The sequence below is a fragment of the Raphanus sativus genome, chromosome 5 (genome assembly GCF_000801105.2).
Source record: "Raphanus sativus cultivar WK10039 chromosome 5, ASM80110v3, whole genome shotgun sequence".
NCBI lineage: Eukaryota > Viridiplantae > Streptophyta > Magnoliopsida > Brassicales > Brassicaceae > Raphanus > Raphanus sativus.
Genome location: NC_079515.1, coordinates 17520047 through 17534054, shown reverse-complemented (window position 1 = coordinate 17534054; position 14008 = coordinate 17520047). Strand labels below are relative to the sequence as shown.

Here is a 14008-nt window from a genome sequence, read left to right as displayed (position 1 = left end):
CAGGTATCGTTTTTTTGTTTTGAAATCAAGTTCCGCTTGAATATTATCAACTTATTTGTGGATTTTGAGTTGGGACATTCTGGATCTGGATGAATTCGGTTCTGATGTATAGGAACCTAAAAATATCTAAATAACCAATGTATCTAAAACAGATTCGGATATTTGTAACAAAAATAGCCATATAACCTGATTCGGTCCAGGTTTTTTGAATATCGTTAGTTATATTATGATATATCTAAAATATATAACACTAATTATGAAAAACAAATATCGATGTATAAAAATATATTTCAGGGGTCAATTTAACAAAATATTAGTTGGTTCAGTTGAAATAAATATATTTGAAAATTTTATATGAACTGAAAAAAATCAATATAAAAGTACTGTACATTTGGATTCAAAATCATTTATTTTAACAACAAACTACACAAATATGTTGATTTTTATACAAGTTAAATTACAATGTAAATATTTAATTAATATAAAAATATGTTACATTGTTTAAACAAAACATCAATGTAAAAATATTGTACAGTTGCGTTCTAAAATCATTTATTTTAATAACAAAACAAATAAATATATTGATTGGAGATAGAATAAAACAAAGTCAGAGAAACACATAGTTTACTGGAGACACTCTATGTGTCGAATTTATTATAAAGAAAGTTTTACTAAAATAAATACATCCAATAATTACAAACAAATAATATATTTAATAAAAATGAAAAATAATACTTGCGTTTTTGAAGCGCAGATCAAAATCTAGTTGATTTTTAAACACACAAAAAGTGTGTGACCAGCAACAAGTGTCTAGTTGTGTAACCATAAAGACAGAAAATGTCTATGAGAGTAAAAAATCAAATTCTTTTACATAAGGATACAATCTACAAGACGGTACAAAAATCATTAATAGGTACTAGAGTCTTTTTCCGCGCTACGCGCGGATAATTGGTTTGGATATAGTAATATGTATTTTTAGGGTAATTCTTTAATAGACAATTTTTAAGTTTTGTCTCAAAAAAGGTTTTCAAAAAAAAAGTGATCAAAATAGATTTCATTAAAAAGAACAAAAAACTCTTATAATCTAGATATATAAATAAAAATAAACTAAAAACATAATCTTTTTTTCTAGTTTTGAATTATATGTTTTTCAAATTTGAACTTTTATAAAAAATTTTATTTTTCAAACTTTATTTTTAAAATTCGAAAATACTTTTGAAACTATTTTTAAAATTTTTGTTTGAAAATTTGAATATTAATTTTTATTTTTTTAAATTCAAAATTTAAATACCACTCCTTAACTGTAAACTCTAAATTAAGATTAGTTAAACCAAAGAAAATAAGTATTTATTTATATTTAATTAAACATTTTGGTCATTTTATCTTTCGAAGCTATATTTGACACAAAAATTTATTTTTGAGGCTATCGTAGAATTTTCTTTTACTTAGAGTGATGTTTTATTCTTTTTAAAAAGTTGTTACAATTGCATATGTGATTGACTATTCCTTAAGAAAAGAAAGAAACCGTCTGTTTTTTCCAAATTTACTGATTTTTAGGTTCTTTTCCCCAAAATCTTTGGATTTTTTACTTTGGTAGGACATAATCTATATTCTTTTTTGTTTCTAGTTAAATAATTTTGGAAATTAAAAAAGGGCAATTCTCTCAAATAGCAAATTTTTAAGTTTTTATCACAAAATAGCACTAAAAAATAAAATAATCAAAATAGTCCATTTTTGTTCTGAAATTTTTAATTTAAAAAAAAAATTGAAATCCATACCCAAAATCCATCTCTTAACTCTAAATCCTAAGTATAGATTAGTTAACCAAAATTGTATAAATGCATATTTTACCCTTTAATTAAACTATTTTGGTTATTTTTTTTCTTTGAATGCTATTTTTGTGAAGATAAACTAAAAAAGACTATCCAAGAAAATTTCTCGTTAAAAAATTTATGTTGAAGTTTCAGATATTGATGGTTTTTAATTATTTATTTGTTAATTTAAATTTTGTTTTGGGATGGTTTTTAATTATTTATTTGTTAATTTAAATTTAAATTATTTGTTTATCTTTCAGGCGATCTAGTTTAGATAAAAACCCAACACGAAGAGTAGGAGAGTCTTACTTATTTTGTCTTTATTACTTGACTGCCAAGTCAAAGATAAATGTGCAACGTTAACAACATATTTCAGTAAAACACGAAACAAAGTATAGAGAAAGATTATAAACCAAACCGCTCAGGTTCGTATCTGTAACGAATTGTATTGTACATAAACCGCCAAGTATCAGTTGCCTCATCACCTCCTAGCTTGAGAAACACCTGAACATTGCGGCACATTGGTCTTAGGATGAAATCAATGTTGTTTTTGACAAATCTAAGAAGAAGAAACTGCCTCACCATTTTCATCAACACTGTGACTCGTCGGGTGGTAACATTTTCTCGTGTGGTTACAAGTTTACTGGCAGTAGATTGCTTGATCGATCTGCGAAGGAATTGGTTTGATTTCAGTGCCAAGTTCTTGCTCAGTCTGATACCTGTTTTCAAAACTAAATGTCTGAGAAAACTATAACAAAAACGAAAAAAAAATCCCACAGGTGAAGGTTGGAAGAAGAGAATCAGAGAATCAGAGCTCTTTTACATCTCTTTTGGACTTAATTGTCTAAAATCATATGTACAGAAAATCTCACAGGTGAAGGTTGGAAGAAGACCTGGTGATGCAGAGAATCAGAGCACCTTCGTTTAATTAAAGTGCTATTTTAGAGATTTGCCCATAAAAAAATTGTAACAATTATTTTTAAAAAATCAATAGAAAAGAAACTTCTGAATATAAAAATTACATTACAAAGATTTTTTTTTAAATTGTTACCTCCAGTTTTAAATTGAAAAGATTTACCGGGTTGAGCACCCTTAAATAATTCATCGACTTTCTCATTGCTTTGACAAATACAACACCCTTATTCCAAACACAAACATTGACACATATTATCGAAAAATAAACGATCAACACACTTTTCCGTGCGTAGTGCGGAGAAAGAATCTAGTAATCATAATAATCAAAAAGCATCAAACTTTACCTCAGAGAGAGCAAAGAAAACATCACCACTACTACCACCACAGTGTTGATTACTTGAGCCCCTCAAGCTTAGACTCATTCTTAGCCACTAGTGATTGCAGTAGTACACTCATCTCAAAGCTCCTTTGCAATGCCCTTAATTTTGAAATCCCAGATCACATACTCCCTATCCACACAGCAGCTATCAACAATACAAGATACATCAAATATAAATATAAAACTAGCTTAAACTAACTAGAGTTGAGAGGTAACAAGAATCAACATGTACAAAAGGAGATAACTTTACTAGCGAGAAGAGAGCCACAGTTATTGAAAGGAACACACTTGACGACCATAAAGAATCCAATATGATCAGATCCAAATCAGAACTTACCTGGTCGTAGAAACAGATGCCAAGAACCTTCTTCTTCAAATAAACTAGCTAGCAAGCTTGAAGATCCAATCAGCGTCTGTGAAGGTATCATGTGGGCTAGCACTGATAACGAAACCATAGTACTTGTCCAGATCTTTGTCATCGTCGAAAAGATCCAATTGCTCGCCGTCGTTGCCGAAAAGGGAGATAAAGACATTAAAGTAGCCATCGTGCATTCTACACAATCTCGGAGTCGGCGGCAAGAAACATGCGAACCTCTCATTCTCCTCCTGTCCCCACCATGTCTGATTCTCGGAGATCATAGATCAACTTTGAGGAGAAAACAATTGTGTATTCTTTCTAGCATTTCTTTGTCTTCAAAACTCATCTCCAAAGAAAAAAAATCCCAATTAAGAAAACGGAGACATCACAAATTAAACATCACAAAAAGAGAAGACTAAAACAGAGGCATCAAAATTAAAGTACAAACCTTTATCTTCAAATCACGGAGAGTGGTGATTCCACGGTGACCTCAACAAGAAAGAGGAGGAGAGTAGTTGCCCAAGTTAGAGTTTCTTCAAATCGGCGGAGAGTCCTGAACTTAGGGATTAGATAGCCGCAAGAGAGCTTATGGCTGGTTCTGTCGTATAGAAATAGAGAGTAGCAGAGGCGAAACCAGAGTGATTGTAATGGTCGTCGATTGGAAACAAAGGGGATGTTAGGGTTTTCTCAATCGGAGTCGTTGGAGAAGAAAAAAAAATAAGTCAAGCCACGTGATGTTTAGGATAAGTCAAGCTAACGAGAGAGTTGGTTCTGTCTTTGGTTAAAAATGTACTAATGTTTTTTATACACAATAATGTGTGTCCCAAGTGCTAAATGCCTTGGAATGTAACTGGAAACTGAAAAAGTGCTTCTGGATGTAAAAAATTCTTTTATTTAACATGGTTCTTCACTTCACAAGTAACTTAACATGACAATTCATTAACTTAAATTATTATTTCTAAAAGTCTTAATATTTCCCAAAAAAGTTCTTATAAAGGAATTTAATATTACATATAAGTTAAACTAACAAAATGAATATTAACAATTAACAAAAAAATATGTCTTGTTAAATCTAATATACATTTTAACACATCTAAAAAACATTTATACCAAAATAAAACAGTAAATTAATGTTCAAATTTTAATTAGCAAACACAAAATTCTAAATCATTTATAATAAAATAAGACAAAATACTATTAAATATATTTCAAACTAGCAAAATAAATATTAACATTTGACTAATTACTATTAAATTAAATATCATACTAAAATGGAAAATCAAAAAGTAAAACAGTAATATTAAAAAAAACAAAGTGTCTTCTTAGGTAAAATATATTCAAAGTACATTTTCTCGCGAATTAAAATGATAAATTAATATTAAAATAGGTAAAGTAACAAACAAACAAAAAAATCCAAAACAATTACAATGTATAAAATATAAAATTTGCTATTATATAAACGAAACTGCCGAAATTTTCTAATATAATTAAAGAGTTCAAATGTTAATATTTTTTTAACATGAAATTAATATAACATATTTAACGTAAACTAACTAAAAATATTAAAATTTAATAACTTAATTAAAAATACTAAGTATTTTAATAAAGTGGAAAATAAAAATAAAAATATTAATATTAACATAAAAACACGTCTTCTTAAATATAATATATTCAAAATACCTTTATACTAAAATAAAATGGTAAAAAAAAATTGAAAACATTTATTTGAATTTTTCTTTTCGAAAATTTTTAGGTAAAAATTTTCTTTATAAAGTTTAAGAAAATATTTATGAATGTATATCATATCTTGTTGAATTTCAGTTGAAGAAAAACTTCTTAAATAAGTATAATATTTTCTGAAAGTTTGATATTTATGTGTGATGAAAATGATTGATTGAATTGTAGTTGTAGAAATTTTCATGTAAAATTTAATCTGTAAGACTTTCTGATGTGGCTGGATCTAAATAAGAAAATAGATTATTTATCCAAAGTTTTTTTTTGGGCATCCACTTTTAATTACAAAAAAGGGAAAAATAATGGAAATTGCCAAACAAATTAGGAGACATGGAAACGACGGCGTAATAAGTTATACATCGTGGAAAAAAGAACCGGTTCGGTTTAAGTGGTGAAGGCAGTTTGATTTCAGAAGATATCGACTCAAATTTGGAGAGAACATTTTCTCCCAAATCAAAAAAAAAAAGAAAAAAAATCTCTGAAGAACTCTCAACCTTTGAAAGTGTTTCGATCTCTTCCAAATTTTGCAGAAACGGATCCAATTCATTAAAAACGGATTTTCGATCGCGATTTTGTTTCTAGGGTTTCGTTCTCTTTAGATTCTGTCGCTATTGGTTTGGGGTTTCTCGCTCTATGTTAGGGCTTCGTGTGAATCTTTCTTGTTCAATTGATTTTCTTGTTCCTTCATAGTTCGCTTTGATTTGGAGTTTCTTGCTCTCTGTTCGATTGATTGCCTTGTTCCTCTATAGTCGATTGACGTCTTGTTCCATTACAGTTCGATGACACTTTTGATTTAGGGTTTCGTTCTCGTTAAATTTGTTCCGATTGATTTGGGGTTTCTTGCTCCATGTTAGGGTTTCGTGTGAATCTTTATTATTCGATTTCTGTCTATTGTTTGATTGATTGATTGTCTTGTTTTATAACTTAAAACGAGAAATTCTGGTAAATTCTCGCTCTATGTTAGGGTCTCGAACGTGGAAGCGTTTACAATTTAGTCATCTGTTAAATCAAATCAAACCACTAGGCGTTTCATAGAGATAAATGTAAATTGACCTTTGGTTTCTGGATGATCTGCTACGGATGAGAGTTGTTATAATTAATCTTTCGTCTAATACACTTACTAGAGTAGTGATGCAGTTACTAAGCCTTAGTATATGGCATCATATCGTAGTATATTTTCTCTCCTCTTTTTTTTTTTTCTGAGTTTGGCATTGGATTTTTGTTGCTTGAGATACTGTTAAGTGTTTGTCATATGTTAAGTGCTAATAACGTCTACTATTGTTGTTGGAACTTACAGGAGGAATGCTTGCAAAGTTTGCAGAACCGTATTGATGTAGCTTATGTCAGCACCATACCTCTGCATCAGGTACAGCTTCACGTGAGGGTTATTAAGCTATTAGATTCGATCCTGATTTGTTTGGTTTTTGGTACTAAACTCTCTATTAAGAATCGATAGAAAACCCATGTTTTGTTAGCTTTTCTGTTATCTCCTCAAATTCTTATTCTTGTGTTATTAGAGGGGTATCAGGTTGACTGACTTAGAGCCTGAACCTTTGGAGGTTCGTCCAGCTGATCAGGATATTGCTGCGAAGGCATGGAAGAAGACTCCAGCATGGGTCCCGTCACTGAAAGGGTAACTTTTGTTAACCTTATGACATCAGTCACCTTATACATCCATGCGAAACTTTAGGATATTATTTTTTTCTCCTTCATTCATCATCTTGCTAACTAATTTACTGACTTTATTTTTTTTATAGGTACGTACAAGTTGGAACTTGGAAATTCTCCTGTTTATAAGACCGAGAGGAAACTCAGTAAGGGTGGCTTTGGTCAAGTTTATGTTGGCTGAAGGATGAGTGGTGGCAGTGATAGGATCGTAGCAGATGCAGTTGAGGTATAGTAGAAAAAAAAACTGTTGAGGGTTAAACCAAAAAAGTGATATTTTGAAAACGTTTTTTTCTCAGGTAGCTCTGAAACTTGAACACACCGAAATAGTAAAGGATGCAATTTCGTCCCACCTATACGAGTGGCAAGTGTACTTGCATGTCCTTCTTAGTTTCTCTTCTCCTTATTTGTCTCTACTTATCTGTTCTTTCTCTTTTTTTTCTGCTGTAAAGTACGCTCATAGCTGTTATGGAATTCCTGCTGTACATCACAAGGGTCGTCAAGGAGATTTTTACATTCTGGTAAGCTTTAAGTACGAGAGCCTGATTACACGTTGAGATTAATAAGGTATCTTTCATGAAGAACCATTTATAATAATTTCAGGTCATGGGCATATGGCCTCTGGGATGTTTGGAATTCTTTATAGCTCAATCGTAAGCATTTTGATCATTATTTATTTTCATCTCATACAAGCTCATGCAGATATTCTAATTTTGTTGTCATGTGTGTAGGATGCCTCCAAACATGGTGGCGTGTATTGCAGTTGAAGCGATCTCTATTCTTGAGAAACTGCATATGAAGGGGTTAGTTAGTGCGAATTTTTGTTGTTTCCAACTTCTTAGCTAATAATTTCATTGTTTATTCTTTGTAGTTTTATTTTAGTGGTTCATAATTTGTGGTTATTCACTGTTTCAGTGAGCTTCACACGAGAAGAAACAGTGTGACGAGAGAGAGAGGGAAGAGTTGAAAAGGCGGAACAACAACATACATGGGTTTTATAGCAGCATAATGTTTTTTGCAAACCTTTCCTTTAAGGTAAATAACTCTTTTTATGCTACAGATTCCCCATCAGTCTTGAGTTTCTTTCTTTATTTTAAACTACTTATGTCTTGATGATTTTGACATCAACAACAAGAACATTTCAAAAAGCCTTTAATTTTATGGTTTTTTCAAAACCCTAAGATCGATTGTTTTTGTTTTGTTTTGATGTATTTGTTTTCCACTTCAGACCCCCAAAAAGATCTTAGACAGACACTAATCTTATAGTGTTCTGTCAGATTCTTATTTTGGGAACATTGTTCCTTCGCTGGCCCTAAATGAAACATATAACCCACGGCTTAAGAAAGTCTTTAAGACAAAAGATAAAAATCAAAAACATATCTTTATTTTAGTACCCACGGCTTCAGAGGTTCTTGCTTTTGATTATTAACAAAGTCTTTAAGACAAAAGACTAAAATCAAAAACAGATCTTTATTTTGGTACCCACGGCTTGAGAGGTTCCTGTTTTTGATTATTTGAATGGGATGCATTAAGAAAGTCTTTAAGACAAAAGACTAAAATAAAAAACAGATCTATATTTTTGTACCCACGGCTTGAGAGGTTCCTGTTTTTGATTATTAAGAAAGTCTTTAAGACAAAAGACTAAAATCAAAAACAGATCCTTGTTTTACTTACCCACGGCTTGAGAAGATCATGTTTTTGATTATTAAGAAAGTTTTTAAGACGAAAGACTAAAATCAAAAACAGATCTTTATTTTGGTACCCACGGCTTGAGAGGTTCCTGTTTTTGATTATCTGAATGGGATGCATTAAGAAAGTCTTTAAGACAAAAGACTAAAATCAAAAACAGATCTTTATTTTAGTATTGGGGAGCAAAAGTGAAAGTATAAAGACAAAGACATAAGACAGGTCAGTTAAAAGTCCCATGGCTTAATAGTCTTTACTACCCACGGCTTGAGAAAGAAGTTTTTTATTAGTTGGAATGAAGTGTAATGACAAACACTTACAAAGTCTTACAAAGACTACAAATTAAAAACAGACTCCTTATATTACCCACGGCTTACAAGAACCTCAAGACACAGACTTACAAAAGGAAAAGTATAAAGACAAAGACATAAGACAGGTCAGTTAAAAGTCCGATGGCTTAATAGTCTTTACTACCCACGGCTTGAGAAAGAAGTTTTTGATTAGTTGGAATGGAGTGTAATGACAAACACTTACAAAGTCTTACAAAGACTACAAATTAAAAACAGACTCCTTATATTACCCACGTCTTACAAGAACCTCAAGACACAGACTTACAAAAGGAAAAGTATAAAGACAAAGACATAAGACAGGTCGGTTAAAAGTCCGATGGCTTAATAGTCTTTACTACCCACGGCTTGAGAAAGAAGTTTTTGATTAGTTGGAATGGAATGTAATGACAAACACTTACAAAGTCTTACAAAGACTACAAATTAAAAACAGATTCCTTATATTACCCACGGCTTACAAGAACCTTAAGACATAAGACTTACAAAAGGAAAAGTATAAAGACAGACATAATACAGGTCAGTTAAAAGTCCCACGGTTTAATATTTTTACTACCCACGGCTTGAGAAAGAAGTTTTAATTAGTTGGAATGGAGTGTAATGACAAACACTTACAAAGTCTTACAAAGACTACAAATTAAAAACAGATTCCTTATATTACCCACGGCTTACAAGAACCTTAAGACACAGACTTACAAAAGGAAAAGTATAAAGACAAAGACATAAGACAGGTCTAGTTAAAAGTCCCACGGTTTAATAGTCTTTACTATCCACGGCTTGAGAAAGAAGTTTTTAATTAGTTGGAATGGAGTGTAATGACAAACACTTACAAAGTCTTACAAAGACTACAAATTAAAAACAGATTCCTTATATTACCCACGGCTTACAAGAACCTCAAGACACAGACTTACAAAAGGAAAAGTATAAAGACAAAGACATAAGACAGGTCAGTTAAAAGTCCCACGGCTTAATAGTCTTTACTACCCACGGCTTGAGAAGAAGTTTTTGATTACTTGGATAGACTGAGTTAAACGACCAAAGGGTTAAGACAAAGAGGCTACAAATTAAAAGCAGACACACTAGTTCATTACCCACGGCTTACAAAAGTCTCAAGACAAAGACTTAAAAAAGTATTAACTCTTTACAAAAGTCTTAAAAGTATTTGGACAAAGACATAGAAGACAAAAATACATACACTTCACGGGTTCACCACTATCAACGGCTTGTAAAAGTTTACCCACGGCTTACAAAAGTTTTGTCTTTACAAGACAAAAAGACATACACTTCACGGGTTCACACTACCCACGGCTTACAAAAGTCTCAAGACAAAGACTTATAAATAGTTCACACTACCCACGGCTTATAAAAGTCTCAAGATAAAGACTTGCAAGAGTATTAAGACAAAAGACTTACAAAGGTTTTAAAGTCTTTGGACAAAGACATAGAAGACATACTTCAGTAGTTCCCATGGCTTACAAAACATGTCTTTAAAAGACAAAAAGACATACTTCACTAGCTTACACTACCCACGGCTTATAAAAATTTACCCACGGCTTACAGAAGTCTTAAGAGAAAAGATTTATAAAAGTCTTAAAAGTCTTAAAAGTCTTAAAAGTCTTTGGACAGAAACCTAGAAGACATGTACTTCACTAGTTCATAGTACCCACGGCTTACAAAAGTTTACCCACGGCTTACAAAAGTATTAAGACAAAAGACTTATAAAAAGTATTGTCTCAAGACAGAGACTAAAATCAAACACAAATTAATAACAAATTCCTTAATAAGACTACATGTAAGTAAAAACTAATTAATTTGATTTTTCTTCCAGGTTTGTGCTTTAGGAAGTCTAAGGAGATTGCAAGTGTAGGGAACTTCTGTGACAGGTACGTCTCTTTGATTTTGTTGAGTCTCACGTAGATATTTTGAGGGTATGTGAGACTTCTGTAGTTTGTGGTTGTAGTTTATATGTCTGAGATATTTTTGTTTGTGTATCCACTAACCCTTCGTGATCACATATGATACGTTCCTGTAATTTTATAATTTAATTTTGGTTGTTGTATGAGTGTGCGCTGCAAGGTGGTGCAAGACGAAGGGAGGGCAGAACGGTCTTTTCAGTAGTGCCTTGCCGAGGAATTTCCGGAGATCATCGGAGGTGGTGGTGGTGGTGGAGGAGCCGAAGCCTGTTGTTGTGTTGACGGATGAGAAAGGGACGAAACCGAGGAAGCATAAGAAGATGGTTCGGTCTAAGAAGGAGAAACAGAGTTCGGTTCCTCTGTTGCCTTCTCCTCCTTGTCTATCTTCAGATCTAAGTAGGGTTCTAACTCTAGTGATCTCACTTTTCTTTGTTCTGCTATTATGTTGTAGTAAATAACTGTGTGTGGTTTTTGTAATAACAGGTGAAGATGTTTGTCAAGGTGATTTGGAGCGGATTAGAGAGAATATTAACGATCTAATCATGTGGAGAGATGTTGCAAAGTCGACACTTAGGTTCGGTTTCGGGTGTTTGTATTTCATGTCTTCTTGCTTTGCTAAAGGATTCAGCTTTAGGTACTTTGAGTTCACTCTATAGATTTTGATCATTTCTAGCGTCTGTCATTTGCCATATTCATGATGAAGCATTGTATGTGTGTTTGAAGTGTTTTCTCAGCGGTCTCTCATGTTGGGCTTTTGTTTCTCGGGGTTTCGTTTTTGTCACTCTCTTCGCCAAAGGTACAATCTTTTTTTCAGATTCTTCTTGTACATGAGATGAAACAGCTTGTCACTGAAGTTTTGTTACATCTTAAAGGGTAACAGAAGAGACAGAGCGGAGAGAGGTTAAACTGAGTGAAGAGGATGTGTTACGAGTAGCTAGAAGAATGCTTCCAGTCACCAATTTTGGCGATTTCAGAGACGAGCCAGCTTTTCTCTGGCGAACCAGCAATGACACTCAAAGTAGAATTTACTAAAGATTTCATTCTCTATGATTGTGATTTGCTCGTTGAAGCTTTCCTTTTTATGCTGTTTTTTTTTTTCACTTTGATTTTGCAGGTGGCACCCTTTGTTTTAATCAGAGCAGAGTACGGTTACCTCATAACATTGTGGAGGCTATGTGCTTTAGGTATGATTATTGAAACTCTTAACTGGTTCTTTGTGTTCTAGTAGTAGAATTGACACTAAGTATGTCACTGTAACGGAAACAATCTCCGTCTTGCACCGCCTTGCATCATGTCTTTACAGTTCTGCATTCTGCATCATGTCTTTACAGTTCTGCATTCTGCATCATGTCTTCACAATTCTGCATCATGTCTTTACAATTCTGTATTCTGCATTATGTCTTTACAATTCTGCATTCTGCATATGTCCTCAAATTTCTGCATCATGTATCATTTCTTTGCAATCTTATAATTAAATTTGTATGTCTGAGAAATTCTGTCATTCTGCATCATAATTTATATATACTTGAGATTATTGTATTATATTGTCTAAATGATATTTACATGAGTTTTTAATGTGCGCTGATAAAAAAATATATTTGGTTGTGGTACTAGTGTTTATCCTTACTCTCTTGGTTGTACAGCGTTGATGGTTTGGAGACATATTGAACCATTGGTGTATTTATTTAGCATGTGCAAAATATCTTTTTTTTTTTTTTTTGCTAAAATAAAATATCTTTCTTTTTGATATCTTTCTTGATATCTTTCTTGATTTCTCTATTATGTTTTCTTAAACATTCAGAAAGGGAAACAAAAATTATAGCAAATATGTATAGGTAAGTAGTTACATAGACATGTTAGTTCAAGTTTTTACTTTTTGTGGATCGTTCAAATGTCTCTCTTTAATGCTTTTGACAGGGAAAATACAGGTACTGTAAGAAAACACTTGTAGTTGTACTGTATATCTTATTGTTGTGATAGATAAACGCAAATGCATATTCAAGACAAACAAAAAGATCAGTGATAGTCTATATCATACGATTGGATTAACTCACCAGTCTCAGTCTTAAAAGGCTTATACTACCAAACTGATTGCTCCACTTTTTCTAGATTCTACGTTCGTTTGTTCCCTCTATTTTATTTGATTCATGGCCGCCAAGTAGTTTTATTTAAATGTTCAGTGTAGTAAATAAAATGGACATGTATATGATTGTGCATGTAGAAAATGTATTCAATTTAGCATTTGATGTGATTTGATTTTTAATGGAGTTTTAGATGATTTTAATAAGTTGCAGAGATTTAGTTGATTTTTGTTAAACTACTCTAGAATATCACCTAAAACAATGGGATTTGAGTTTTATTTATTTTAACTAAGAAACTCCACCCAAACACCCTAAAATCACCTCAAAACTTTAAAATCCCACAACTTAAAATATTTTCAATAACAGTGGATTTAAGAGTACTTTACGAAATGTTAAGTTCAATAACAGTGGATTTTAAATGAGTTTTTAAAATTCATGTTTGAATAACAGTAGATTTGTCATTTTAATACAAATCACCTGAAACTCTCAGTTGAATACATCCCCTAAATGTCTGGAAGAATGTAGATTTATTTGTTGCAAAAGAAAGTAAAATTTTCCAACTAAAATAAGAGGTAAATAGATTTAGCACAGACAAAAGATCTAATACGGGTTAAGAGATTAGCATCAGGAATTATGATAGGCTGTTTAAGTCATAAATCATAGCGAATTTTCTATTTTAACCTTTTAGACATCAAATTTTTTAATGTCTGACTTTTTACTTCAAATTGAAGTTACATCAACTTTCTATTTTAATTTTATTGGTTTGAAAAAACCATAAAAATATATTTCGGTAGTTTTATTTCTTTTAATTTAGTTTAACAATTTCATTTTTTTTAATTTCAGTAGAATTAAAAATTATATTTTTATGAAAACAAAATTTTGTATTATAATGTTATAATATATTATATATAATAATTATTTATTTTGAATATGTTTCTTATCACCCAATTTTAAATATGACTATATTTAGATACATGTATATATAAAATTCTAATAATATCTTATTCATGAGCCATGCACAGAAATAATAAATTTTAATAAAAAATATTTAAAAGATATTTTAAATTTGGAAATTATTATTTCATATTTTAACTTCACAGTACTGAAGAAAATAAAACT

General features: G+C 31.5%; 2 long non-coding RNA genes and 1 pseudogene across 9 annotated transcripts; 2 read left to right on the top strand and 1 right to left on the bottom strand.

Moving 5' to 3' along the window:
• Positions 1 to 2115: 2115 nt before the first annotated feature.
• Positions 2116 to 4242, bottom strand: LOC108857212 (uncharacterized). 8 transcript variants are annotated; one of them, XR_008946036.1, is made up of 5 exons: positions 3446 to 3908; positions 2866 to 3253; positions 2638 to 2707; positions 2397 to 2533; positions 2116 to 2318 (listed from the first exon to the last, which is right to left on the bottom strand). It is a non-coding gene; the product is annotated as an uncharacterized LOC108857212 (long non-coding RNA). The 8 variants fall into 8 exon arrangements; XR_008946031.1 differs by adding an exon at positions 3915 to 4242 and having other exon boundaries at positions 2397 to 3253; positions 3446 to 3812; XR_008946033.1 differs by adding an exon at positions 3915 to 4242 and having other exon boundaries at positions 2397 to 3253; positions 3446 to 3799.
• A 1353-nt stretch (positions 4243 to 5595) lies between these two features.
• LOC108837517 (uncharacterized) lies at positions 5596 to 7229 on the top strand. Its single transcript, XR_001947346.2, has 4 exons — positions 5596 to 6566; positions 6718 to 6833; positions 6958 to 7094; positions 7165 to 7229. It is a non-coding gene; the product is annotated as an uncharacterized LOC108837517 (long non-coding RNA).
• Positions 7230 to 7471: 242 nt separating this feature from the next.
• LOC108858393 (reticulon-like protein B18) lies at positions 7472 to 13012 on the top strand (annotated as a pseudogene).
• Positions 13013 to 14008: the final 996 nt, after the last annotated feature.